Source organism: Colobus angolensis, unplaced genomic scaffold, assembly GCF_000951035.1.
Source record: "Colobus angolensis palliatus isolate OR3802 unplaced genomic scaffold, Cang.pa_1.0 Scaffold505, whole genome shotgun sequence".
Taxonomy (NCBI): Eukaryota; Metazoa; Chordata; class Mammalia; order Primates; family Cercopithecidae; genus Colobus; species Colobus angolensis.
This window is the reverse complement of record NW_012118544.1, coordinates 123,219-131,718: the sequence shown is the minus strand read 5'-3', so window position 1 is coordinate 131,718 and position 8,500 is coordinate 123,219. Positions and strand designations below refer to the sequence as shown.

The 8,500-nt window shown below is 41.4% G+C and overlaps 1 pseudogene; it reads right to left on the bottom strand.

Moving 5' to 3' along the window:
* Positions 1 to 5,279: 5,279 nt before the first annotated feature.
* Positions 5,280 to 6,553, bottom strand: LOC105524732 (annotated as a pseudogene).
* Positions 6,554 to 8,500: the final 1,947 nt, after the last annotated feature.

Genomic DNA, 8,500 nt, shown 5'->3' with positions numbered 1-8,500 from the left:
TGTTGGGAGATCCACTGCTCTCTTCAAAGCTGTCAGACAGAGTTGTTTGCATCTACAGAGGTTTCTGCTGCTGTTGTTGTTGTTGTTTAGCTGTGCCCTGTCCCCAGAGGTGGAGTCTACAGAGACAGGCAGGCTTCCTTGAGCTGCTGTGAGCTCCACCAAGTTCGATCTTCCCAGGGCTTTGTTTATCTACTTAAGCTTCAGCAATGGCGGGTGCCCCTCCCCCAGCCTCGCTGCTGCCTTGCGGTTAGGTCTCCGCAGACTGCTGTTTTAGCAGTGAGGGAGGCTCCGTGGGCGTGGGACCCTCCCGGCCAGGTGTGGGATATAATCTCCTGGTGTGCCCGTTTGCTTAAAGCACCGTATTGGGGTGGGAGTTACCCGATTTTCCAGGTGTTGTGTGTCTCAGTTCCCCTGGCTAGGAAAAGGGATTCCCTTCCCCCTTGCGCTTCCCAGGTGAGGCGATGCCTTGCCCTGCTTCAGCTCTCGCTGGTCGGGCTGCAGCAGCTGACCAGCACCGATTGTCCGGCACTCCCTAGTGAGATGAACCCAGTACCTCAGTTGAAATTGCAGAGATCACCGGTCTTCTGTGTCGCTCGCACTGGGAGTTGGAGAATGGAGCTGTTCCTATTCGTCCATCTTGCTCTGCCTCTTTATTTTTATTCTTGTCCCTCTGACTGTGTATTTTCCAACAGCCTTCCTTCAGGCTCACTAATTCTTCTTTCTCCTTGATCATTTCTGCTCTTAAGAGACTCTGATGCATTCTTCAGTACCTCAACTGCATTTTTGAACTCTAATTTTTTGCTTGATTCTTTTTCATTAGTTAATCTCTGTTAAATTTATCTGATAGAATTCTGAATACATTTTTGTGTTATATTGAATTTCACTGAGTCTCCTCAACACAGTTATTTTGAATTCTCTGTCTGAACGGTCGTATATCTTTGTTTCTGCAGGATTTGTCCCTGGGGCCTTCTTCAGTTCCTTTTGTGAGGGTATGTTTTCCTGGATGGTCTTTATGTGTATGGATGTTCATCCGTGACTGCAAATTGAAGAGTTGAGTTTTTATTGTAGTCTTTCCAGTCTGGGCTTCTTTGTACCAATACCTCTTGGGAAGAATTGCCAGGTATCTAAATGGACTTTGGTAGCGTGATATACGTTTTTGGTCACTGCAGACATATCTGCATTAGTGGGCCCCCCAGGTTCAGTAATGCAGTGGTTCTTGCAGACTAAAAGAGGTAATGCCTTTCTGATCCTAGATAAGTTGTGGAAGAATTATAAGTTGTGGAAGGATTACCTGACAGAGACTCCTGTTCTGTTCCCTTGCTTTCTTCCAAACAGAGTCTCTCTCTCCATGGACAACTGTCTTGGGCTGGTAGAGGAATGACACATGCACCCATGCGGCTACCATCATTGCACCTGTGCTGGGACAGACCTGAAGCCAGCAAAGCACTTCGTCTCACCCAAGGCCTCCATAATCACTACCTAGCTAACGCTTATGTTTTCCTAATGCCCTAGGGCTCTACAATTAGCAGATGGTGAAGTCAGACAGGTGAGTTTCTCGAGGTCTGGGCCGGGTCTAGACATGCCATCTGGGAACCAGGTACTGGAGTCAAAAACCTTAGAGACCTAACTGGTGCTGTTTTATACTGCAGCTAAGCTGGCACTCAAGCCACAAGACAATGTCCTTCACATTCTTCCCTCCTTCTTTCACAGTCAGACGAGTCTCTCTGCATGCCACCACCACCAACAGCCCATGGGGAGTGCTGTAGGCTAAAACTGATGTTCACTTAAGGCCCAAATGTTCTTCGGTCAGCTTGTGGTGAATGCTGCCAGGACCGAGACACAAACTTCGTATCAGTGGGCTGCCCTCTCCCTCTGAGCCAGAGTGGTCCAAAATAGGCAGTGTTTTGCAATTCTAATTGTAAAGACATGTCACCTCCCTGGTTATCTCTACTCTTAGGTATTTTATTCTTTTGCGAGTATTGTAAATGCGATTGAGTTCTTGATTTGGTTCTCAGCTTGAACACTGTTTGTGTATAGAAATCCCATTAATTTTTGTACATTGATTTTGTATCCTGAAACATTACTGAAGTTGTTAATAAGGTCTATGAGCCTTTGTGCAGATACTATGATGTTTTCTAGCTATAGAATCATAACATCTGTGAAGAGAAATAGTTTAACTTCCTCTCTTGCTATTTGCAGTCCATTTATTTCTTTCCCTTGCCTGATTTTTCAGGCTAGCACTTCCACTATTATGTTGAATAGAAGTGGTGAGAGTGGACATTCTTGTTTTATTACAGTTCTTAGGGGGAAGGGGTCCAGCAATTGCCTATTCAGTATGATCTTGGCTGTGGGTTTGTCAGAGATGGCTCTTGTTACTTTGAGGTATGTTTCTTCCATGCATAGCTTGTTGAGGGTTCTTAACATGAAGGAATACTGAATTTTATTAAAAGTCTTTTCTTCACCTATTGTCATCACTATGTGGTTTTTTAGTTCTGTTTATGTGATGATCACATGTATTGATTTGTATATGTTGAACCAAGCTTGCATGTCAGGAATAAAGCCTACTTGATCATGGTAGACCAGCTTTCTGATGTGCTGCTTAATTTGATTTTCCAGTATTTTGTTGAGGATTTTTGTGTCTATGTTAATCAGGGATATTGGCCTGGAGTTTTCTTTCATTGTTGTTGTGTCAGGTGTTGGTATCAGAAAGATGCTGGCCTCATAGAATGAATTAGGGAGAAGTCCTCCTCAATTTTTTGGAATAGTTTCAGTACGATTGGTACGAGGTCTTCTTAATATGTCTGGTGGAATTTGGCTTGAATCCTTCCAGTGCAAGGTTTTTTCTGGTTATTAGGTATTTTTTATTAGTGATTCAATTTTGGAAGTCATTATTGGTCTGTTCAGGGTTTCAGTTTCTTCTTGGTTCAATCTTGAGAAGTTGTGTATTTCCAGGAATTCACCCATATGTTCTATGTTTTCAAATTTGTGTACATAGAAGTGTTTGTAATAGTCTCTGGTGGTTTTTATGTATTTCTGTGGGGTTGTGGTAATGTCATCTTTGTCATTTCTGATTATGTTCATGTGGATCTTTCCTCTGTTTTTTATTTATTAGTCTATTTAGCAGTCTATCAATCTTATTTATTCTTTCAAGAAACCAACTTTTGGTTTCATTGATGTTTTGTATACATTTTGTGTGTGTGTGTGACAGGATCTCACTCTGTCACCCAGGCTGGAGTGCAGTGGCACAATCTTGGCTCACTGCAACCTTCACCTCCCAGGCTCCACCAATTCTTCCACTTCAGTCTCCCAAGTAGCTCAAGCTACAGGCACTCACCATCACATTCAGTTAATTTTTGCATTTTTTTAAATACAGGTGAAGTTTCACCATGTTCCTCAGGCTGGAATCAAACCCCTGGGATCAAGTGATCCACTTGCCTTGGCCTCCCAAAGTGCTGGGAATACAGGTGTGACCTTGTATGAATTTTTGTATCTCAATTTCATTCAATTTAGTGATGATTTTTGTTATTTTTCTTTGGCTACTTTTGAGGTTGGTTTGCTTTTTTTTCCCTCTAGTTCCTCTAGGTGTGATGTTAGTTTGTTAACTTTAGATCTAACTTCTTGATGTGGGTGTTTAGTGCTATAAACTTTCCTCTTATCTCTGTTTTAGAGGTGTCCCAGAAATTATGGTATGTTGTATCCCTGGTTTCATTAGTTTCAAATGATTTCTTGATTTCTGCTTCATTTACATTGTTTACCCAAAGGTCATTTGAGAGCAGGTTGTTTAATTTCCATGTAATTTTATGAGTTTAGAGTGACCTTCTTTGTAATGATTTCTATTTTTGTTGCATTGTGATCTAAAAGTGTAGATGGAATAATTTTGATGATTTTAAAAATATTGTTGAGAATTGCCTTATGGCCAAGCGCATGGTTGATATTAGAGTATGTGTCATGTGCAGATGACACAAATATATACTTTGTTATGGGTGGAGTATCCTGTAAATGTCTTTTAGGTACATTTGAAGAGGCATCCCGATAAAAATATCTTTGTTAGTTTTCTGCCTTTATGATATGTTTAACAATGTTTGTGGTGTGTTGAAGCCTTTCACTATAATTGTGTGGTTATCTTGATCTCTTCATATGTGTCCAAGAACTTCTTTTATGTATCTGGGTGCTCCGGTATTGAATGAATATATATTTAGAATTGCTTTTTTTTTTTTGAGGGGCAGTGTCTACAGTTATTTTATTGTAACAGAGAAACCAGGCTTCAATAAGTCTGTATGATTAGAGCAGATGGTTGTTCTTTACAAAGGGTGAAGTTTGATCCCAGCTGGCAGCACATAAAGCCTAGAATATCCTATTTCCTGGTATTGCCCTGTGCCACCTGACTCATGATGTGAAATGAATGACTGCACAACTACATTCAACAAAGGGAGTAGGTCCAACTGGGCAGATACAACATCTCAACAGAAGACAAATATACAATCATTGAGGAGGATGCTGAGATAAAGTGCAGTTACCTACTCTCCACTATTCTTTGCTGAGAAGGGTGATGGTAAGGCATCAGCAGAAAATTATGTTCTTTATTTTTAAATAAATCTCAACAGGATGGGGTTGATGATCAATCAAGCAGTAGAATGGGATGAAAATCTACATTAGTCAAAAATCTTTGTCCATAAGGAGAAAACAATGACAAGGGAGAAGAGAGAGCCTTCTCTTTTTCTTAAATAAGACAGAAAACAACATGTTTTTTTTTTTTCCTTGCTGTAGTGTCAGCAGACTCATTGGTTTTCAAAAAACGCAATATGGTCTGTTGTTAAGGTTGCTCCATCATGGGAGGACAGACACAATGCTGACTCTTCATGATAGAAGCAGGTCTTCTCTCAAAGCCTCCAATGTGTGCTGTTTCTCGTGAGAAACCCAACATTGTATTACACTTCAGTTAAAGTTTCTGAAATATTGCAATGGTATAACTGACAGGTTTTTTGGTGTGATGACTTTCTTGCATGTATAAACTCTTTGAGAAAAGTTGGGAGATAAAAGGACAGGGGAGAGTTTCGTTTAAAGCCACAATGTTCCAGACACCAACTATGGATGCCTTGGCCCTATGTCACTACATGATCTTTTCTGAGAAACATTCAATTGCTGAGTGTTGTTAAACAATGCGGCTGAAAGAAATGATCTACTCACCACCACCCACCCTCTGTCATCCTCTGTGTGAAGCTCCCAATAGCAGAGACTGAAGACAGAAAGGTTGCTTCTGTTTCCTTGCACCAGTGCTATTACTTGGTGACCTGGTGAATGGCATGGGTACGGTAGCCCATGTTGCTGAAGGTGACCCCTGCCACAGAGATGTGGCTGTCCTCTGTCATGTAGATGGAGAACTCATTGGTCAGCTGCTCTACCTGATCAGGCTTTAGCCGTGTGAAACAAAACATGCCAATTTGGTCAGTTATGTGTTGACCGATGTGGGCAGAACCCTCCTTCTTGAGGTTGGAGACCAGCTGAGTCTGCAGGCTAATGATGTGGCTGGCCATGCTTTTTACTTCTTGCAACCATTGTTTTTGTAAATTTGGGTGTTAAGAATGTTAGAAGCAATCTGGGCTCCACTGAGGGGAGGATTACAATACATGGGATGGATCAAGATCTTCAACTGCTGACTCTACATTTTTGGCTTCATCTGCATCTATGCAAACCACAGTGAAGGCTCCCACACACTCACTGGATAACTCCATGTTCTTGGCATATGATTGGCAGAGACAAAAATTAATGCTGTTTGATGAAGTGGCACACAGCCCAGCCATCCTTGTTACAATCACCACTAGCAAAGCCTTGCTAGGCCATGTCAAAGAATGCAAACAGATTATTTTTCTTCACCACTGTTGCTATTTCCTTCCACTGCTCTAGACGAGGTTCCACTATGATGAGATTATGGGCACAGGCATGCAGAAAAACATTTTGCTGTGGCATTTTTGAAATGTCCTCCATATGACCTGTAAAGTCAAAACACCAAGTCTTGGGGTCATAGTAACAATAAATTTGTAGCTGCATGCCAGCATCCCTGGAGATGGGTGTGTGATTTCCCCAGGATGGTTTGGACATCCCAGCTGAGTTTAAAAATTCTTTCCAGAAAATTGGCTCTGATCCTTAAGGTTCCAGTTCCAGAAATGGTATGCACAGTGAATAACTGGTCACTTTTCAACACTTCACTATTCTCACCCAGGGCTAGATCTGCAGATGCCGTGCAAAATTCAGCCAGTCCCCCAATGGGCAAGTATTCCTCGTCCAAATTTTTTGTGGCAATCTGGGCCTCTTCCTTGTTGACATTAAGCAGCATGTAAGGCTTTCCATTATCATCCTGGTAGGCACAAACTCCCAGATTCATCTTTTTGCTATTGGTGTCCCTCTTAAAGGATTCAGTGACTCCCAGAATGGGATCTGGAAGTCCCATCTCCACACAGATCCACCAGGACCTGGATCTGGCAGAGGCCATGGTGGTGAGGTCTGGGTGGAAGGCAGTGGGGATCCTGGAGAGGACATGGCTGGAGTGCAGCAGGGCCACACTGGACAGTAGGAGGGCAGTGGGCAGCCACAGGACAGAGTGGAGGGAGAGTGGGCCATATTTAGAATTGTTAAGTGAGCCATATTTAGAATTGCTAAGTCTTGTGGAATTGAATGAATTGAACCTATATCATCATGTATTGCTTTTATTTTTCATCATTGTTGGTTTAAAGTCTATATGGTCTGAAATAAGAATAACAGGCCTTCTCTCTTTTGCTTTCTGTTTTCCTGAGAGATCTATCTCCATTCCTTTACATTGAACTATGGGTGTCATTTCAGATGAGATGGGTCTCTTGGAGACAGCATACAGTTGTGTCTAGCTTCTTTATCCAGCTTGATACTCTGTGCCTTTTAAGTTGGGCATTAAGCCAGTGTAATTTCAAAGTTAATCTGATATGTGAGAAACTGGTCCTGTTATCAGGTTGTTAACTGGTTGTTATGTAGACTTGATTGTATAATTCCTTTATAGTGTCATTGGGATATGCACTTAAGTGTGATTTTGTGGTGCCATATACTGGAATTTCATTTCCATGTTTAGCACTCCCTTAAGGGCTACCTCTTCTTCTTATTTTCTCCTTTTCCTTCTTCTTCTCCTCCTCCTTCTCCTCCTCCTCCTTCTCCTTTCCTCCTCCTCCTCTTCCTCTTCCTCTTCTTCTTCCCTTTTTTTTGACAGAGTTTCACTCTTGTTGTCCAGGCAGGAGTGAAATGGCATGCTCTTCGCTCACCACAACCTCTGCCCCATGGCTTCAAGTGATTCTCCTGCCTCAGCCTCCCCAGTAGCTGGAATTACAGGCATGCATCACCACGACTGGCTAATTTTGTATTTTTAGTAGAGATGGGGTTTCTCCATGTTGGTCAGGCTGGTCTCGAACTCCTGACCTCAGGTGATCCACCCATCTCAGCCTCCCAAAGTGCTGGAATTATAGGCATGAGCCACCGCACGCAGTCACGACTTCTTTGAAGGCAGGTTTTGTGGTATTGAATTCTCCTATCACTTGCTTGTATGAAAAGAATCTTATTTCTCCATTTTTGAAACTTAGTTTGGTGGGGTATGAGATTCTTGGTTGAAATTTCTTTTCTTTAGTGATGCTGATTATAGGCCTCCAATGTCTCTGGCTTGCAAGTCTCTGCTGAAAGACTCACTTAAGTTAGCTTGATGGGGTTCCCTTTGTACATAACCTGCTCCTTCTTTCTAGTTGCCTTTGTGATTTTTTTTTTCTTTCTTGTTAACTTGAGCATCTGATGATTATGTGTCTTGGGAATGGTCACCTCCTATAGTAATTTGCAAAAGTTTTTTGTATTTTTTTTTGTTTTTTTTGTTTTGTTTTTTTCATTTCCTAAATTTGCATTTCAATCTCTCCAATGAAGTTGGAAAAAATTTCATGGACTCTATCCTCAAATATGTTTTCCAAGTTACTTGCTCTGTTTCCATCCCTTTCAAGAATGCAATGTGTCATAGGTTTGGTCTCTTTACATAATTCCATATTTCTTGGACGTTTCATTCATTTTTATTCTTTTATTATTCTGACTGCATTGATTTGAAGGAGCAGTCTTTGAGATCTGAGATTCTTTGCTCGGCTTGGTCTGTTTTATTATTAGTGCTTCCGATTGCATTCTAAAATTTCTATAGTGAGTTCTTTATTTCCTAAAATTGTTTGGTTGTTTCTTAAAATAGCTACATCATCTTTCAACTCCTGGACCATTTTACTGTGTTCCTAAGAATGGGTTTCAAACGTCTCCTGTATTTTGATGAACTTCTTTGCCATCCAGATTCTGAATTGTATGTCTATCATTTCAGCCATTTAAGTCTGGTTAAGAACCATTGCTGGAGAGCTAGTATAGTCGTTTGGAGGTAAGAAGACACTCTGGCTTTAAGAGTTGCCAGAGTTCTAGCACTGGTTCTTTATCATCTGTATGGCCCGATTTTTTTTTTTTTTTTTTT